The 20,608-nt window shown below is 34.4% G+C and overlaps 1 protein-coding gene across 1 annotated transcript in view; it reads right to left on the reverse strand.

Annotated features, from left to right (window-relative positions):
- Positions 1 to 20,608, reverse strand: part of LOC140160517 (rho GTPase-activating protein 7-like) — a 176,099-nt gene that overhangs the window by 62,412 nt on the left and 93,079 nt on the right. The gene's annotated exons all lie outside the window — the stretch shown is intronic.

The following is a 20,608-nucleotide window of genomic DNA, read 5'->3' on the forward strand; positions in this document are numbered from 1 at the left end:
AACTGTCTTTAAGCCCATAAAATACAATTTCTGTCAGATATCAATTTTGTTATTCTTTCAGAAAATGTATCATACAACTGTATTAATAATTACCAGGAACGAAGTCTATCCGAAATAATTATGATGAGGTAAAATGAAAGAAAAACACTATTTTGACTGGAAAGAAAAAAGCAAGGTACACCAACTTGATGTGGGGAAACAAGTAAAATGCAGACTAGACAGTATGCAGGGGTAACGCAGGGGGACAAAAACAGTAAATGTAGGCATAAGAAGAAGGTAATGTTTGATAGCCAAAAATTACCAGTTCCAAGGCCCACAGAAGTGCTAAACCTGCAAAAACGACAAGGATCAATGGGAATACAAAAGTACACTAGAACGAGTGATGAAAATCACTGTGCATATAAACAGACACGCTAAACCAAACAACCAGTGTAGGCACAAAACATGCAAAGTTTGTTGACTAAAAAATAAAAAAAAAAAAGCCCACAAAAGTGTCAGGAAAACAGTACAAAAGTACACTGGAGGTGATGAAAATCACTGTGCACATAGCAGTCAAACAAAACCAAACAGACAAAAAAATAACCGACGTTTCGAGCAGATAAACTGCTCTTCTTCAGGGACAGACAAAATATAAAAGCAAACAACGAAAACTACATGCTGTAGTTTAAAAACAAATTCATGTCAACTAGAGCGTTAACCGCACCATAGCTGAACCATGTGGCCTCGGCAGTATATTGTGGTAGGCCTATACCACTGTCATCATTGCATTTAAATTTCAGCTCAATTGAAGCATTTTGAAAATTGACATTTGATCCCTTTATTGCCCCTTAATGACCTTAAATGAATTTTAAAATATTTAAAATATGTTTAGAATGTCATAAGGATCATTGCGTTTAAATTTCAGCTCAATCGGAGCATTTTGGAAAACTTGACCTTTGACCCCTTAATGACCTTAAATGAATCTTAAAATGTTTTTAAAATGTTTAGAATGTCATAAGGATCATTGCATATAAATTTCAGCTCAATTGGAGCATTTTGAAAAACTTGACCTTTGACCCCTTTATGACCCCTTAATGACCTTAAATGAATTTTAAAATATTTTTAAATGTTTACAATGTCATAAGGATCATTGCATTTAAATTTCAGCTCAATTGGAGCATTTAGAAAACCTTGACCTTTGACCCCTTTATGACCCCTTAATGACCTTAAATAAATTTTTTTAATGTTTTAAACATGTTTAGAATGTCACAAGGATCATTGCATTTAAATTTAAGCTCAATAGGAGCATTTTCGGTTAAAATGACCTTTTTTGACCCCTGTGACCCCTGGATGACCTCCGACGTTTGGAAATATTTTTATTATATTCTTTATGTTTTTCTCTTTCATATGACACCATTCATGGCGTCATACCTTCGTGGCATTTAGAGATATGTCCATTTCAGACCAAATGGTTAGTTAGTAAGCTAGTAACTTAGTAAGTAAGCTAGTAAGTAAGCTAGTAACATTCACTCTTATAGGCTGATACCATTTCATGGTTCAGCAAAAACTGAAGGCAAGTTCAAATAGAACTCAGTAGCAAATAAGCTCGGAGCAAAATAAGCATGTCTTACCTGTATGAAAGATGGTTCACTACAGATAGAAACTGGAAACAATCCAGCAATAAAATTTTCTAAATGAGCAACACCACAGGACAATTATTGTCCTAATTGACAGAATAAATTCAAGAGAATTGCAGTCAATAGAAGAGGAAGAGAATGAATAGAGAGAGATAAGTGGACTAATGCCACTCATGAGTGGACTAATGTCACTCAAAATTAAAAGAGATTTAGAGTCATGCATATTACAAAACAATTATTGTAAGCCTACAAAATACATGTCTTAAAAAAAATTATAAAAAAAAATTTCTCTTGATGATCTCAAGCACTTCTCTTGAAGAGCTTGAGCTTTGTACGAACTTGGATAAAATTGCCTGCCGACTTCTTCTTCAGATAATTTTTTTTTAACACATGTAATTTTGTAGGCTTACAATAATTGTTTTGTAATATGCATGACTCTTCTCTCTTTAATTTTGAGTGACATAATTCATTTATTTTTTCTCTATTCATTTCTTCCTCTTCTATTAGAATTCAATTAGGACAATACCTATTGTCCTGTTGTTGCTCATTTACATAATTTTATTATTCCAGAAAGCAATTTTATTGCTCTCCAGTATTGCTCTCCAATCTTTTCTACAGTATGTAATTTTCAGTTGTTTGCTTTTATATTTTGTTGTCTTTCCCTGAAGAAGAGCAGTTTAACATGTATGAAATGTCTGTCCAAATGCTAATTGGCATTTGACAATTATAATTAATTCATTCACAACTTTTTACTCAGTTAGAACTTCAAATAATCTTTTGAATAAAGTGCTTTATTCCAAAAAGGGAGAGCATATAAAAGTTCAAAGAACAGGTTCAACAGACCTTCCAGAATAGGTAGTCGTTACTCTGAGTTTCATGCCTCACGAGTAGTAGGTAGTCATTACTCTGAGTAGGTAGTCGTTACGCTGAGTTTCATGCCTCAAGAGTAGTAGGTAGTTGTTACTCTGAGTAGGTAGTCATTACGCTGAGTTTCATGCCTCAAGAGTAGTAGGTAGTTGTTACTCTGAGTTTCATGCCTCAGAGTAGTAGGTAGTCGTTACTCTGAGTTTCATGCCTCAGAGTAACGACTACCTATTCTGGAAGGCCTGATCTTTGAATTTTTTTGATTAATTAATTCTGCATATTCCATGATTTTGTAATAAAGTTCTGAATCTGGAACTTTATTCGACAACACAGATCAATAGTAGATAAGCTTAACATAGGCACTCACAATAATCTTACATTTTCAATATTACAGATTTTTGCCTCTAAATTACTACTTGTAGGCTTCTTGAATTTTCAATCTATCAAAATAAACGTTTTCTCATTTGATTTTCTGCAAAATCTCTTGGAGCCCTAAGTATCCTATTAGGATATGAAACTAAGAATTAGTCTAAAACTGGTTAAGTTTTTGAGGGGGAGTGGGTGTTGAACGTCATCCATCCCTGAAATATGCAAGCACCGCACAGTAGTGCACATATTTGGAGTAAACAAAGCTATCTGCTTCATGAGAAATTTTAGGAGTATCAATTTTCTCGCCAAACTTAATGTTGAGCCAGGAGTCTAAAAATAGAAGACAAATAACTACATTTCAAATAGACCTAGCCAAATAAGTGTATACAATTTGTTTTTTGTTGCATGTCTATTTGAAACTGAGGCAATTGCTTAGTAGAACTAATCCTAGGATCGATTCGGTTGTGAAGAAGTGGTGTCTGATGTCTTTGTACGGCTCACATGGAACTACGTGTGAATAACAAGTCCCGCAAACAGGTTCTTGTTATACCTGCATTAATAATAGACCACTCCCGACAGATGTAATGTTTATGTCACGTAACATGAAATCTTATATATAATCTATGGTGGATTTATCATGGCAGTTTAGTTCCCGGGTTTAGTTAATTTCGTCCCTATTTTTAGATGGCCGTTATGTGTCTATTGCTGCTTTCATAATCTCATGCCACTTTGCCACTCTGAAGTCTGATGACGATTTTGACATCAGAACGCAATGAGGACAGCGGTATTGCTTTCAGAGTCACGTCGCTGACACTGATGGCGTTCAGCGGCCTGACAGAATGAAACAAGCATAAGCCTACGCACACATTAAGAAATGTGAACACATATTTGACATTTCTTGCAAATTCTATTATCAATTTTTCTTTCTTATTCTTCCATTAGCCAGGCTTTCAATCTATTCAATAATAAATCACCAAATTCATAATCATTATGAATGTCTTTGTCATACAATGTGTAGTTATTTCCCTGAGGAAACAAGTCAGAGACAAATATGTACTTTTAACAATCCTAAAAGCATCCAGTCCATATCTTCATGGAATAAGGATTTTTGTCAACATATGACATTTTCAAAATCATGTGTAGCAGCACGCGAGGTAGTAAGAGAGGGTTTCTTTCTTCTGTTTTTTACTTTTTATTTGAGAAACTAAAATCAGTTGGGCTGCAATTGTAAGTCATAGAAAATATTTTATCAGGTTTGAAAGCAGTTACAGGTTTAAACAGAAACAAATATTACGTAACAATTGTTTGGTTTGCATGAAGCCAAAACTTTATATCGCTTTTTCTTTTTGTTAGTTATCCTCATCCTAGCTCCAGCAGTCACAGCATTATGTTGATATTTATTAAGGTTAAATTTCTATTTCCACGTGAACCTCTAAAGTTGGGCCTCCAAGTCTGAATGCTAGATTCCGTGCCCAGTAGCCATCAAACTGACCATTATAAACTAAAACAAGGTCTTGACCACTGCTAATCTATAATATCAAGATGTCTTATAAACATATATAGGATCCTATATGTGACCGTCCAGCACAAATGAGCTCTGATGTCGGCAGAGCTTGATTTGAGATCTGGCCCATTGAACTTCTGTAATATATGTAATATATCATTCTAAAGCTTTTCTTGAATTTTCAAGTACCGTACTGACGCGAGTATAGTCCCACCTTCGAGTAAAGTCCCAACATTTTTCAAAATGCATTCAAATTCAATGCATTTTTGAAATCATTAATAGACTATGACATGAATACAAATTATCAATTTTCATATTAAAAATACAAAAAATAAAAAAAAAAATTTTTTTTTTTAGGTCAACCATGAATGATCCTAGCATTTAGGTCTAGGTCTAGGGATACTACAAAACCGAAAAAATAAAAAACTTTAAAAAAATTTTTAAAAAAAACGGGGTGGGACTATACTCGCGTCAGTACGGTAATATCTCAAAATGTGAAAATGCCGACATCAGAGCTCATTTGTGATGGATGGTCACATATATAAACTACCCACTCAAGTTTTTTTGCCCATCTCAAGCTACTCTGTAAATTTAGTTTGGGCAGGGATGTGCTGAAAAATTTGATAGGGGTCAAAAGTGGACAACAAGAAATTTGGACCCATCATTATACCAAAAGTCCAAAATAACAACCTATCCCAAAATATTAATTTGCCAAATTTTTGCCAATTTGAAAAATGACACATTCATTATACCAGAACTGAAGCGGTCATTGATACCAAATGCCCCAAAATGAGACCCATGTTTGCGGCACATCCCTGTATGGTCATTTGTACCGAGTACCGTATTGCCTCAGTGTTCCATAAATGTTAGGGATGTAATTTCCCTGCAAAAGGTGCTCAATCAATAGAGGTCTATTGCAGAAATACACAATTTTATTTATTGGTAGAACATAATTGTACCTGCTTGCATAACAAATATGTTGCAGAATTTCCCGAGATTATCCTGTAGGTATTATTTTCAAGTAAAAAGTGTTACAGACAATTATGAAAAGGGAAACATTTTTAGAGAGTATTTTTTCATATTTTGAGGATGAGTCATGTTATATTGAAGTCCAACATTATAACCCACTGTTTACATACGTCCACATGAAGCATTTGCTCTCATCTTGCAACTGTTAGCTAAGTGCAATATTGGTATTCCAAGCACGTAGATTCAAGTCATAGTCCATTGCAATCTCAGTTTCACTTTTCTTCTTCTTGCTGCAAGTCACAGACTATTAACTCTACACCTAATGTGCCTTGTATACTGAAGACGTGATACATGTCCTCAAGACTGACAGACAGCAGAAAGACAGACACAAATGCAGACATCAGACTTTACCAAGTTCTGAACAGTGGCGGCGCTTACTGGGGGGACAAGGGGCATTTCCCCAAATATTTTTTCTTGCCCCCCTGTTTTGAGGCTAAACTTTTGCAGCAATTTTGCGCAATTTGTCGATTCCCCCCCCAAAAAAAATTCACTTTGCCCCCCCCCCACCCCATGGCCCCCGAAAAAATTCCCTGGTGCCGCCACTGGTCCTGAATACAGAATACTGGAGAATTATATCCAATGAAGCAAAATAAGTGGATGGTGTATCATTAATGTTGAGATGCGTAAGCATGCAAATATTTTGAAAAAAAGTCATGTACCTATCCACACATTATACAGAAATATCTGATCTGAAAAGATCTGTTCAATATACAGAAATATAGTTACCACGTCCCTCATCCTTTCAAGCATATCAGCAGTTTTCATTGTAGGAGCAAAATGAAAACTACTATCACTGACAATTTTCATACTACAAACAAATATAATCCACTTGCAAACTTTTAATCAAAATTTCATAAAATCACTACTAGCTGGGCAAATCAAACTAACCACACAGTAGCTTATCAACGAGGATAAGCACTTTTTTCTTTCCCAATCTTTGCTCCTTCACTCTACTCGCATCTGAAGAATTACAATCGACTATCCTGATATTTCTAATAGCTTACACTCCAGGCTATAAACATGTTTTTGACTTGGTCGTTATATTGGAAAGCCAAATGTAGCACTATTGATTTATGAGGCCTAGTGTAGAGCATTTTATTTGTCTGTGGCACGATTTCATCAAGAAACCCTTCACAAAGTGCTTGTTATTTCAGCTAGATTTATTGTCTCATCATTTCAGAAATATTGTTTCAATCATCAAGCATGTCTGCGTGTAATCATTTGTATTCACCACAGATACGCTCTTCAAAGTCACTTCAATTCTTGTTTTGACAAAATTTGAAAAGACGAATATTAAAACTTTCACATACAATCTCCTTTCTGCTTTGGAATCAGTAATTTTGTAAACATTTCTACAAATATGGCACCACAAATCAAAGAAAATCAACTTGTTACACAACGACTATATCCCCTGTGGATATATTTACATTTACAAGAGAGCAGCTATTCATCAAATCAGTTATGCAACTTTCTCAATTTTTTGATTTTGTAAAACACTACAAATCACGCACGCGACTACTTAATGATAATCAATATCCTAACACAGTCAATAAACAGTAAGAAATACAAGAAGTAATCAGTGATATGTCAGCAACGTGCCTACCATCATTTGATCTCATCAATAAGGCTTTTTACCTTTTATATTGCATGGCAAGCCACAGGGGTGCACGGTGGCCTGGGAATTCGCTGAAGCGTTATTGTTGTTAATATTAAGTCTATACCTGGGATGGGTTGGATGGTACAGACTTCAGCTAACCAATAAAATGGTGGGGAAGATGTTTCCCTGCATCAAATTGAGAATACAAAGTATTGTTTCATTGGATAACATTGGCCAGTATCAATCTGCTATCATCAGTAGATAGCAAAACCCTTTGTTATATCAGGAGCAGGTGGAACTGATAAAGATAACTAGACTATTGATTATCACAACCAGGGTTCGAATTTGGCTGTATCGCATAGCAGTTTGCTCCATATTTTGAAGTAACTGCTCCCCAATTTTGCATTTGTATTGCACTTTTTATAGAGCTTTAGTATACAGAAGTATCCTGATTATGATGAATTAACCAAAAACTGCTATGCAAAAAAGTTTTTAACGAATTCTAACCCTGATCACAACAGGTAGCATAGAGAAGCAGTGCATGCAATGGAAGATAGCAAACCAGTTTTGTTCTCATTGTTCTCAGGAGTAGATAGCATAGACCAACAATTATATCTGCAGCAGACTACAAATACCAACATTGCTATCAGCAGTAGATATCACTGACCAACATTACTAGCTGCAATAGAAAGTACTAACCAACATCAGCAGGAGATAGCAAACACAATCATTGCTATCAGCAGTAGACAGCACAGACCTCTGTAGCTATCACTATAGCAGAGAGAACAGACCATCATTGCTATACAGCAGACCACCATTGCTATCAGCAGTAGATAGCACAGACCAGCAATGAATGCATTGCTATCAGCAGTAGATATCACTAAACTAGTAGATGCACACGGCAAGCCAACATTGCTATCACTATCAGTAGATAGCACAGATCAACATGTTGCTATCACCAGTAGATACAGGGTGTATCAAAACATTGCTATCGGGCAGTGATGCACAGATCAAGATTTGCTATCACCAAATATATAAAAAATATAATACATCAAATTGCTATCGGCAGTAGATATTATTGCTAATTAATATAGTTTTTGATAATATAAATAGAAAGCAGTAGCATATATTAACTTATTGATCTATTAATCTGTAGTTGATAGCCAACATGCATCAGGAGTATTGTCATTTAAGCAAGATCAACGTAATCATGGTTTTACTTAGCACAACATTGTTAAGATGAATAGGTTGACAAGCTTAACCATTTATATCATCATACTCTTCTTTCAGATCACCTAAATTATTCAAGTCAGTAATATTACTCTCAAACATAAATATATGTTTATTAGATCAACTAGCCAACATTATTATGAATGAAGGAAAATATTAAACATTTCAGCATGATAGCACTAACATTGCATATCATCCTACAACAAGGTATTTGCAGTAAAATAGAGCTTTGAAAATGCTATCAGCAGTGATCCAGCCAACATTGCTATCAAAAGTGTAGCAAAACACCTACTTTCCTTTAGAATCATGATAACACTGAATAAATAAGCTATCTTTATGATCTAAAATTCATTTTTAGAGAAGATAAAACTACTATAATTACAAATATTTAAACAATTAACCTCAAACTGGCACAAAAACAGTAAAAAATTGGGCAGAAAAAGGCAATTAAGTCTTGGGTAAAACAACAATCACTAATTTGTCATACACCCTCAGAACTAAACAAACATTGATATCAGCAGTTACTGGAAACATTTAATCACTTGAAAGTGTGATGATCATTTATTCTCTATTGTCGTATGATTACACATCCAATGTACAACAAGTTGCTTTTTGAATACCCACAATTGAATACTCATGATTGAATTGTATTGAATATCACTCAATAGTTAATTATGGGAACAATTTGTATAGCACTAAATAAATAATGGATGGATTTGCCCTGACATCGGGACACACGACGGATTTTACATCGGTTACACAAGCGTAATGACAAAACGGATCCAGGTGTATAGATACAACAAAATCTAACATTGACTATCAGCTATTTTTATTAGCATTGACAGTCTCCAGATTAAGGTTCATCTAGATAGCTGAAATAACATTGATTATCAGCTGCAGTAGATATGATAATCCAACATTACTAAACAAACCAACAACTCAGCAGTACCTTACATAGCACAGATCAACATATCCTGCTATTAGCTTAGGCTTCATCTTTATGAAGCTAACTAAAACATTGTTATCAGCATGCAGTAGATATGACAAAAGCAAATTAACAATTACTATCATCAGTAGATAGCACAGATCAAAGCGGATATTGTTACCCATCCCTTTTGCAAAAGTGATGCACTAAACAAACATTGAATCAGAGCGCTGTTACTCATCAGATCTCAACTGACCAACATTGCTATCAGCAATAAATTTTTCTAATTAAATGTTGTTATCAGCAGTAAGATGTTCACTAACTTTGCTATCAGCAGTAGAAACAACAAGCCAACATTGCTTTTAAGCAGTAGATAGCACAAAACTTTTTTCGCTATCCTCTTTATGATACAACAAAACATTGCTATCAGCAGTCAGATAGGCACTAAACTATTTTGCTATCAGCAGTAATGATAGCATTCTAAACTAACATTGCTATCAGCAGTAGATAGCACAGATTAACATTTTGCTATCAACAGTAGATAGCACAGACCAACACCCTGCTATCAGCAGTAGATAACACCATACTGTAGGTGCTAAGGAACAGAAAGAAGGCAATTAATTTGGTTTTGGGTAATAAAACAACAAATCACCAATTCAATGTCATAATCAGAATTGAATGAGCAACACATCTGTGCCTATATGTTTAGCCCTATGTTTCTTAGGAAAATTTAATCTCACTTGAAAGGTGAATGATCATACACCCTAAATTCTTATTATATACCGTTTTGTTTTTTTAGAGACTATACAATTATAGCAACAAGCTTTATTGGGACAATTTACTGAATACCCACATGGGATGAAAATGCCTTTATAGAGAATTGGGTTGCAAACATTTTGTATTTTCAATATTTTATTATGGTAAATATTGAATATTTTCCTATAGCATATTGTTTGTTGCATCACAAGTGAATTTTCATTTGTCCACTAACATATTTAACATACGGATCTCATTTTTGTCAGGCCCTCACTTCTGTTACAAAATAACGTAAATGCGTGGTGACAAAACAATTTATCCAGATTACGGTGGCAACAAAATCTAATTTTGACTAATACTTGCTATTTTTATTCACTTCATTGACAGTCTCCAGATTAAGGTTCATCTATTTTCCTGAAATGCATACACTGTGGATTAACATCCACACTTTGTGGTGAAATGATAATCTTTTGTCACCTTGCTATAATTGTAATCATGGTGAGGTATAAAATGATAACAAATGAACAACAATACTAGAAACACTTGTCATCACTAAAGAAGAGCAAAAGATCCTTGAGCTTTTCATGATTTATGTGAAGCTAACAGAAACTGAATTATACTTGATAAGTTATGCACAAAAACAAATTAACACTGGATCAAATTACTTTTGTTCTCATTTTACAGAGCATCAAAGCGGATCCATGAAAAATTTTTTACCCATCCCTCTACATGCCAAAAAGTGATTTAACCCCCCTGTTGCCATTCAACCCAAAGCTTTGTAACTCATTCAGAACTCCTGAAATTTTGCAACCAAATAAATTGATTTTTCAGCCCCCCCCCACCAGAAATTTTTGAACACCACTAACTTTTGGAAGTGAATAAATTCAAAACAATATGCAAGGCGTGTCCTAAAAATGTACATTGTGCTATTTCAAATATTCCACAAAATTTGTTATCTGCAAATCGCTGTGATACCCCCTAAATGCCAAAGTGATGAGCGACGCATCGTGTATCACGAATGATGCATCACAATCAAGAATCGATCGACTGTAAATCAGCATAAGAGTCCCTGATCGCGTTTCGTAATCCACAGCCACTTACCAATACATCAATCACTCTATCCTCTCAGGAAATTTGAAGGCACCAACCCGACTATTATAGTCGCACAGCTTTTCGTCCAGGTAAAGCGCCAAAGCCATGTGAGTTGTTAAACACGTGGCTATATCTTCAAGTTGTTTCTGTTGCAAAGATGAGGACGTTCCCACTACAGTCTTAAACTTTAAATCACCATCATTTTACCCCTGCAGCTACAGATTACGACCCTTACAAACCGTCATCTGGCGTCATCAACTTTATATAAATTGCAAGTCATAAAGGAGACCTATCCACTGGGACATCTACAGTAAAGCCGTAACTTTTTTCCACAATTTACATCACTTATCTGGATTAAGCATAAAATAACTTAAATTTGCTTCCCTTGTAATTTTCGGTGCACTGCTGGGCAAAAGCCTCAACATGTCTCCGCCCGGTAGCTCTGTCTTTAGCCTTATTGAACCAACAAACTATTGGATACACATTGCATGTGGAAAGGAATTTTGATGTGTAAACACCCCTAAAATACCCCTATTTTTTCCGGTTTTGGCGAGTGTCCCAGGACATAGAGCTATAAATGCTAGGATCAATTCTTTTAAAAAACATTCTAGGCCTATGTGTTTTGAATAATTTTTTTTACTCATGTCATACTCTATTAATGATTTCAAAATGCACTGAATTTGTATCCATTTTGAAATCATTAATAGAGTATGACATGAGTACAAATTTATTCAAAACACATAGGCCTACAATTTTTTTAAAGTCAAGCATGAATGATCCTAGCATTTAGCTCTAGGTCCAAGGACACTCCAAAACTGAAAAAATAAATAACTTTAAAAATATTCACCCAAAAATGGGTTTGTCTATACTCGAGTCAGTACGGTACATGACAATCAATAAGGGGAGGGATGGGATGAAAATGGAATTCCCTCAAGAAGTTATAGACAAGTGTAGGTGTATATGGGACAGATGCCCTCGTGATCTTTTAAGGTCAACTAGTTATTACCCAGTATTATTGTCAGTAAAACTCTATTTTTGGCAAATAGATTTTAGTATAAGTGATGAACTTAACTTCTCTCAGTCTCACCTGCTGTGGTTCAGTACAGTCCAAGAAAAAGAAAAATCAAATTTCTATTCAGAGCTATTAATAGACATCTGAACTGAAAAAAGCAACTTCTTAAATACGAGTTTTACTGCTGTGGTCAGTCCAGTCCAAGAAAAAAACATGATGAAAATCAAATTTCTACATCTGAACGAAAAAAAAGCAACTTTCTTAAAAACAAGTTAAACTAGTTCCAAATCTTCAGATGCCCTGCGTTCATTCACTCCGTCAGATTTCAAACAAATCCCATCTCACACGGGCATCTCACTTCATAAGGTTTCCGCTTATCCTACGATAATCTTGTGTCTGGTCGTGATAAATATCCCTACATATTCATCTTGCCCCGAGGTGTACTATGCTATATAAGACTATCCTATTTTATAACAAATAAGACAGCGATTTGAGGTCCGCCTCGTGCCATGATTTCAATGTACGAATCGTTATTACCTTTTGTTATTGTTATCTACGCAGATAACTTTCATGGAACTGCAGATGGTCTTTCATCTAGTTATCGTTAATATAGCGTAGTTCTTTTTTTTAGCGGATGGTGCTTTTTGTATGACGGAAAAAACAAGATTTTTGTTTTTAATCACTTTAAAATGGAGCAAAGTTTGAATGGATGAAGAAAGTAAATACCGTTGTTTCTAATAAGTGCCCATGGGCCGTGACATTTCATGAAGGGTGGGCGTTTATTAGAGACTAATTTATAGTGTATGTTTTACTTTTATAAAAGCTGTTTCCAGCGGTCGATGTCTTCTTTGCGGAAGTAAATGTCAGAGTGCACAGCACCTGCAAACTACTGGCTACTAATGCTGTATGGGCCATTTCTCCGTGATAGTGACAAAATGGTCCCCTTATGTTTCAAAAATAATGAAAATTTTGGCCTTTTCTCAAGGTAGATGTCTATTCAAGTTCAACAGACTTTGGACAGTGACAGGTAAGGCCTAAATTGCTATTTCATGTTGGAAATTTTTTGGGGTAGGCGTTTAATAGAGACTGGGCGCTTATTAGGAACAATACGGTATTATTGTGATATACGCAATAGATAACCTTTCTGAATTAAATGGGTAAATGTCATTTTAAAGAGCTACTTGTGTTGTGTTGAGACCTGTAAATGCCATGGCTTTTAAAGAGACTCTTATGTGATTTACAAGTAGAAACAAATCCCATATTGACAGGTATTACTAATTTACCATAGGCCCTATAGTTATTAGGTTTAGCATCCGTGTTGTGTGGGAAATATTGTGAGCAATAATATTGACGGAGCTTTAAACATGTTAAAGACATGAAGTATGGAGTATTTCAACACTGAACCCAATAAGAAATTTGATATACAAAGCAGCATTATAGCCAGCCTTTTTAGTGTGTGTGGGTGTGGGGGGGCAAATTTCCATCCCCATTTGTCAATTTTGTCCCATTTTTAGTTATTTTAATGACACTTTACTCTCTGCTGTCGCCCATTTTATTTTCGGGGGGAGTGGGGGGAAACCCCCAGCATCCACTAGCTACGCAACAAAAATGGGCAACTCATTTAGACTTTCCATGGCATAACAATAATAAACAAAACCAGTCTGTGAGTGGGTTCATATTAAATTAATATTGCACTCCAATTGCCTATGACATAAACATGAAACTGATTGATGACTTGAGTAATTACAATTAATGAAATTGGCTCAAAATATATTCCTATATGATATTGCTACTGCCTATCTATGCTGATCCAATATTGCTAGTATCAGGTATCACAGGGGGGAAGAGTAAGATAGCGATACCATAATACAGTGGGATGAGACCTCAAAATCGCATAAATGTTCCGATTAAATTCAATGAGTTTGAAAAGCTAGCACAAACAGGCCCCCCCAATTTGTAAAGCTATTTTGGTCAAAAAGATCCAAATTAGAGGAAGAAAGTCCACTTTTCACAAAATTGCCAGCCCCTTTGGAAAAAAAAGCCCCAAAAAAAAAAAAAATCCTGGCTACGGGCCTGGGCTACACCTCTAATATTAATTATATTATTATTATGTTTTGCAAAAAAAAATGTGACGCGTTTGAACAAATCGCAGTGCGTGATTTTGATCAATGAAAGGTAGAAGTACTACATTATTCTTGAGTGGGCCGTGGGCAGACCCATCTATATTTCGTTAGACTCCCAGGATGTTAAATCTCTGTATTTTGGTGAAATGCATTATGGGACATGATAACTTCTTTCCAATCAATATTATATATTTTTCAACTTCACCATCTCATAACTTGATAAGGTATATAAAATGAAACATTTGACGTAAATAGGACGTAAATCACCATTCTGTTGTTTTCACCAATTATTATTACACATCATTAATTTCAAAAATAAAGCAAAAACGTATATTTCCCACGACTACTAGTAAGTGACGTACATGCAAGCTCAGTTTATTAAAAATACCAAAAAATAGAAGTAAAAACGTACATTTTACCACGACTAAGTGACGTACATGAGCTCAGATTTATTAAAAAGCTAATTAAATGAAATACTAATGAGATGAAAACTTGTGAAAAATTCATTTTCATCAAATAAATGATGCAATATTCAAATATATTTCACACTATTTGTTAAAAAATGCAAATGCTATCTTTTCCCTTTCCACCTATCTGATCGGCAAATTTGATATCAATTTTGGCAGCATTGATGAAAGCAGTATTACCTACCAACTCCATCTTATATCCTACTTCCTCCCGGTCAAATACCGGTAATAAGTTTTTGATGACCTTTTAATTATTTCTTTATATGGCTTTACCTTTATACATGTAAACAGCGAGATGGGATTCCATGTATTTGACAATCATGTAAGGTATTAATATCGCTAGGCAGACACAAATTGCAATTACAGAAACTGTGTAATCATTTCTAGTTGAAAGTATAGGCAATGCAAAAATGGGTCTTTTCTACTATGGGTAGATATATCACCAGGTAAAATGGATAAAGGTGCATGCAAAGGCAATTTCAACTTGTAATTAAATTTTTTATAATTTACAATTTATAAATTATAAGTATGGGGCAAAGGAATCTGACAAATGTCTGCCATATCAGACACACATTTTGAGACAGAGCAATAGAATTCTCAAAATGTATTTCATTATTTGTTAACAATAGATCAATATGTAATACAATTTAATGAGAGAAAGGGTAGAAATATTTTTATGAATACATACAAATGCGTACAGTAATATTCTTTGATCTGATAGAATTTGGGTTCAAAAATTAATCGGAAGTGTTCTATGGGCGATATTTAAAACAGACAGACAGATAGGCAGACAGCTACATAAATCAAATTGAGTAGCATTTCTTTGCATGCATCCTGATTAGTTTAATTTTATGTTGCATAAAAATCCTATTTGTGATGTATAAACAATCACATTTTGCATAATCGGTATCTGAACATTGCAAATTCCTTTCTACATTGTACATTGCACCCGTATATAAACCATATAGTCACACAGGTCAGGACAAGACATGATTTCTAAGACAAAGGGACGTCATTGCTTAACTTCTGACAAAGGAACACAATTTTTAACATCTGAGACAAAGAGGCATACTTTTATTTATTTGCTTCCAAAGAGGAAGTCGTGGGCTTTGAAGCCAAATACTTGTGACGTATCTAAGGCACCAGAATTGTTGCCGACTTATATGCTCAAGTGCTGTTGACTCTAACAAAATCATCACAATTTATTTAATTTACGTATAAAAATAGATTTCACGTGAATAAATATGTATTATTTACGTAAAATAAACCAGTAATTTTAGGAATAAAAGCAAGAAAAAAAAAATATCACAATTTTATGTGAGTGGACTAAGTATTTGATGTCAGGTCACTGCACGTATAGACATGCTATCAGCAAACTCCGAAAAAAAAAACCCAGCAATATGACTCATTCATCGATGCAATCTTGACAAATCTTCATTCCTTCAGCAGAAAAAAAAGAACAATTTTTATAATTCACTGCACATCTTCACTAAGTCCTGAAGGCATTATGTAAAATTAATTTCACAAACTTTAAATGAAGCCCGTAATTGAAATGACAAAAATTCAACCTGGCTTTATTGCTAGATTTATTTTAATTAAGTTATAGATGCTGGCGTTTTTTGTAATAATTTTTATTCTAGTATAGAAATTGAATTACTAGTATTTTGTGGACAGGGGATATAGTAATGGACTCTGATGGTGTTTTTGTAATACCAAAATTGAATTATTTTGTAGACAGAGGATAGAGTTAGTTCATAATCTGACGATAATGATGAGAGTAACATATTGGTATGGTATTTATTACATTGCACATATCAATTGATAATGTAACATATGTGCAAGGAATAAATATGTAATGCACATTGCATATGTTCTGAAGTGATGATTCTAAGGTCTGCAGAATTTGTTCAATCAGATAAGATAAGTCGATCAAGTAGGCTATTTTGTTTCTTATCACTATTCTTAATTCCTGTATTTGTTAATTTATTTAGTGCTTTTGGTATATAAAAAAAACAAAAAAAAAAAAACCCCAACAAAATTAGTCGCAATAGTGCCGTGTGCATTCGTTTTACAGAACATATTTGTCTCTGAGAAATTGGTTAATTTTAATTTTTATTATTATTTCAAACAAAATTATTGGTAAAAAAAGCATTTCTTGGAAGGATTGTGTGAACTGAACACTACACCTATCAGTGAATATATTTCTGAGAATCTCAAGCTTTAATATTTTGTCTGTCTGATTCGGGGATTATAAGCGGAAGGAGGGAAAAAACAAATTCTGCAAGGCACATTGGATTTTAAAATCTTCACAAGCTTTTGATACACTTTTTTCCCTAAATTAAGCTATATACTATAATAAAAAGAAATCCTCTAAAAAAGGAATGGGGCACCCAATGGGAGCTTTGATGTGCTGTGCTGAAATAGCTTGAAATTAAACTGTTTGGGAAACATTTACTTTTTTTAAAACAACTGTAACATTAGCACAGTAAACAAAGAAAGATTATGAAATGCAAGGCATCACTGAACTCAGCAGACTTTCTTTGAAAACCAGTAACATCAACATCTGCCAAAATTGTCAAATTTTCATATAAGTTCCTCTATTAAGTCTGGCACCATTTGTTGTAGAGGCTGTATTCCACAATTGTCAAACTTAAAATTGGGTGAAATTTAGTGGTAACAGATTTTACCAATCTATTCTTGTGGTTAAAAAACTAGAATATTATATGAAATTATACCTGGTGCCAAATAACTTGATTATTCTTGTCAAATAACCCATATAATGGTTAGAGGTTTATAAATCTGCAATTTTGCATCAATTTAAGTTTTAAAATAGTTTGTGACAATGTTACTAAAATGTAATTGACCATGCGGCACCATACATTTTCTGAGGGGTTGCAAGATGAAAAAGTTTTGCATTTTTTGCCCCAGATGAGGGATTTCTTAATGATTTTGGTTCTGACTGGAGGGGCAACCAGGGCAGAAATGCCATGTGCCTCCATCCTCCACTGATCATCATCATGTATAAATATAATGGTAAATTTTATATTCCTTCTCAAGAATTTTGTATTCATTTTTGACAAATAAAATGTTTAAAATTAAAAAACCCAATTACTGTGAATGAAAGCAACAACAATTAACACATCAGATATAGCCATCAGAACTAGTCAACTAGATATCAATGTGATTTCTTGTCACTGAAAATATGTCACATTTGTTTCTATTTTATAAATGACTATAAACAGTGGCCAGGCAGGCTTAAAGATAGTTTTCTCTGAAAGGAAGCTTTTGTTATGTAACCTAGAGATATATCCTGTCATGGGATGTAATTCTACATGCTCACAAGCCAAGAGGCCTCATCTTTACAAAGAGCAGAATGCAACACAAAGCTTGATTGTTTGCGACAGTTTGTCGCTGCGTAAACCATTAAAATACACACCGCTGATATACAATACTCACATACTGTCTGTGAATCGTCATGCACAGATTCATTTTTTAAGTTTTATGACAAGTTAAAAATGTTGCATTTCTGATGAACATGCGTCATTGCTGATTTATTTCGTTGAAATTGGAAGTAATTGATTCTGCACTTTGATCTTAAAGTCTCCTGTAATTTGCTCAATTATTTTGTATATCCCAAGATATGAATTTATATAATATAAATATAATGTAGACTTATGCAATACTGCTGTATTGCAATTTATTACGGATATGAAGCATGATAGTATCCATGTATTAAAATTAAATAACCGGTAGATAAATGATACGTGCTGAACAAAGTTGAAAGAAAAATATGGGGTTAAAGTATGAATGGTATTACATAATTTTGACATACAGAAATATCATTTACAAAAAAATTGTGACTTCTTTCAAAATCTTGCATTCTGGGTTATATAAGATTCACTATTGCATTATATTCCCTTCATCATCTGTGGTATATCCAGGCTTGTTTTAGGCAATATGTGCCCCCTGAGTGTTTATGCAAAAAGATATAAATCGGCCTATTTTGGCTAATAGCAGCTACTCTGCATATTCAATGCAATGGTTAAATAAATGTTTAAAACTCACTGTGGTTTGCTATAAAAGCAAAAGCAAAATCTAGGTGAAATTTTGAAAGTTTTATCACATCTCTGGCTTTGCTTTTATGTGTATACACATAGATATCACACTGTTTGGTAAGAAACTCTCACATATAAAATATGCATTAAAAAAAACTCCTTGAAATTGTATGCATTAACATGCACTAATTTGTTAAAGTTCTTTGAGACGGAAGCACTCTGCAGACCCGACAAAGAACCAGGGACTTACTAACAATATGTAGCCTACATCCCTAAACAGAGAGTATTTTATGCATAGACATCAGACTGTGCATCAAATTCAAGTCCCAAGCTTTTTATCAATTTCCTAAATCTTCTTTTCCCCATCCTGTACCAAAGTAGTCAGATTTAGTGATTTTTGTTTGTACTATTTTCAGTTTACACAAAGACTTTAATACTTTGAATTTATGTTTGAACTAGTGTTCGTCTTTCATATCAGTATAAAAAATGCAAAACATCGTCAAACTCTGACACAACAATATTTTCACAAACAATAAGAAAACAATATATCATACAAAACAATAATATAATAAAATCAAAACAAATGTCTGGCAAACATCCTATAGCGAAGTCTTTATTTTTAGCCATTGTCATGATTGTGGATCATCTTTTTTACGTAAAAAGGTCCGGAGAGGTTTCATTTCTGATTTGTCGTTAACAGACGGTCATATGACTCACTTTCACGTAATGATGGAGAGGGAAGTTCCTTGAGTGAACTCTCCAATAATCATCTGGTCATCAGCACACCTTTGCATCAATGACTCACCTTAAAAAATGAAGAGGGCAAGAGATGAGAGGGAGAAATAGAGAGGTTTGAGGGAGAGAGAAAAGGAATGTGGGGAGGAAAAGGGAGAGAAAATTACCATAAAAATGAAGAGCTCAAGAAAGTGAGAGGGAGAAATAGAGAGGTTTGAGGGAGAGAGAGAAGGAATGTAGGGAGGAAAAGTGAGAAGAAATGAAAGGGAGAGAGTGAGAAAGGAAGAGAGGGTGAGAAGAAGGCTGAGGTTGAGAGAGATTCATAAACAAACCAAATTTGTTTTAATAGAACAAAAAAATAAGAGTAAAGCACCCCAAAGCATGAAAATGTTCTTCCAGGTGTATAACATTAACAAATATTATTAACAGACCCGTGTAAAGATATATGTTACTTACCCATTTTAAACTGCTGAACTAAGGTCAATTCTCACCCTATGAACTTGTCACTGTATTATACCAATAAGAACTACACAAACTCTACAACAATAGTAAATCCTTTCATCTATTTGCCCGTCAAGCTAGTCACAATCAAGGTGTGCGTGTTAGTTGGCTATCTGTCCTGCTCTTGATTGCAGTATGTGTGAGAGGATGATGAGTTAAACGTGTACTGGCTGGTTGGCCAAATCAACTGCGAGTGTGTGCGTGCTCCGACACACAGTGATTCTAGTCTAGTTCTTCACTCCGTATATCTTGCTCATGAATTATGCAATGAGGAGGAGGATTGTGATGATGATGACGAGGATTTCACAATTAATTAATCACTTTTCTCCTCTCCATTTTAATGAAGTCTTGACAAATTAGTTGTTTCAAAGTGTGTAATGACAACAAAATTAACACTCAATTATTGACATCAATTAAAAGCTTGCAGCCTGGCACATTTCAGTAATCTTCTTGCATCAAACTTCTTGCAAAAATCATCACAGAATGGAAGCAAGACTCAAAGACATCAAATTAGCTGAAGAAATGCAGCCCAGAAGATATAGATCCTCTGAGTATGATCCAATATTTTCCAATGAGCCCAATTTCTTTGATATACATCTGCCTGAGTTGATTTCCACTGAGAGGATTGATAGCACATGAACATAAATCCAATCCTGAAGTCACTTTTTCTCCCCGATCATCATCGTAAAATTTTACGATACAACAAAAGACCGAATCTTATCAACTGATCTCA

This window comes from Amphiura filiformis, chromosome 9 (assembly GCF_039555335.1).
Source record: "Amphiura filiformis chromosome 9, Afil_fr2py, whole genome shotgun sequence".
Lineage (NCBI taxonomy): Eukaryota > Metazoa > Echinodermata > Ophiuroidea > Amphilepidida > Amphiuridae > Amphiura > Amphiura filiformis.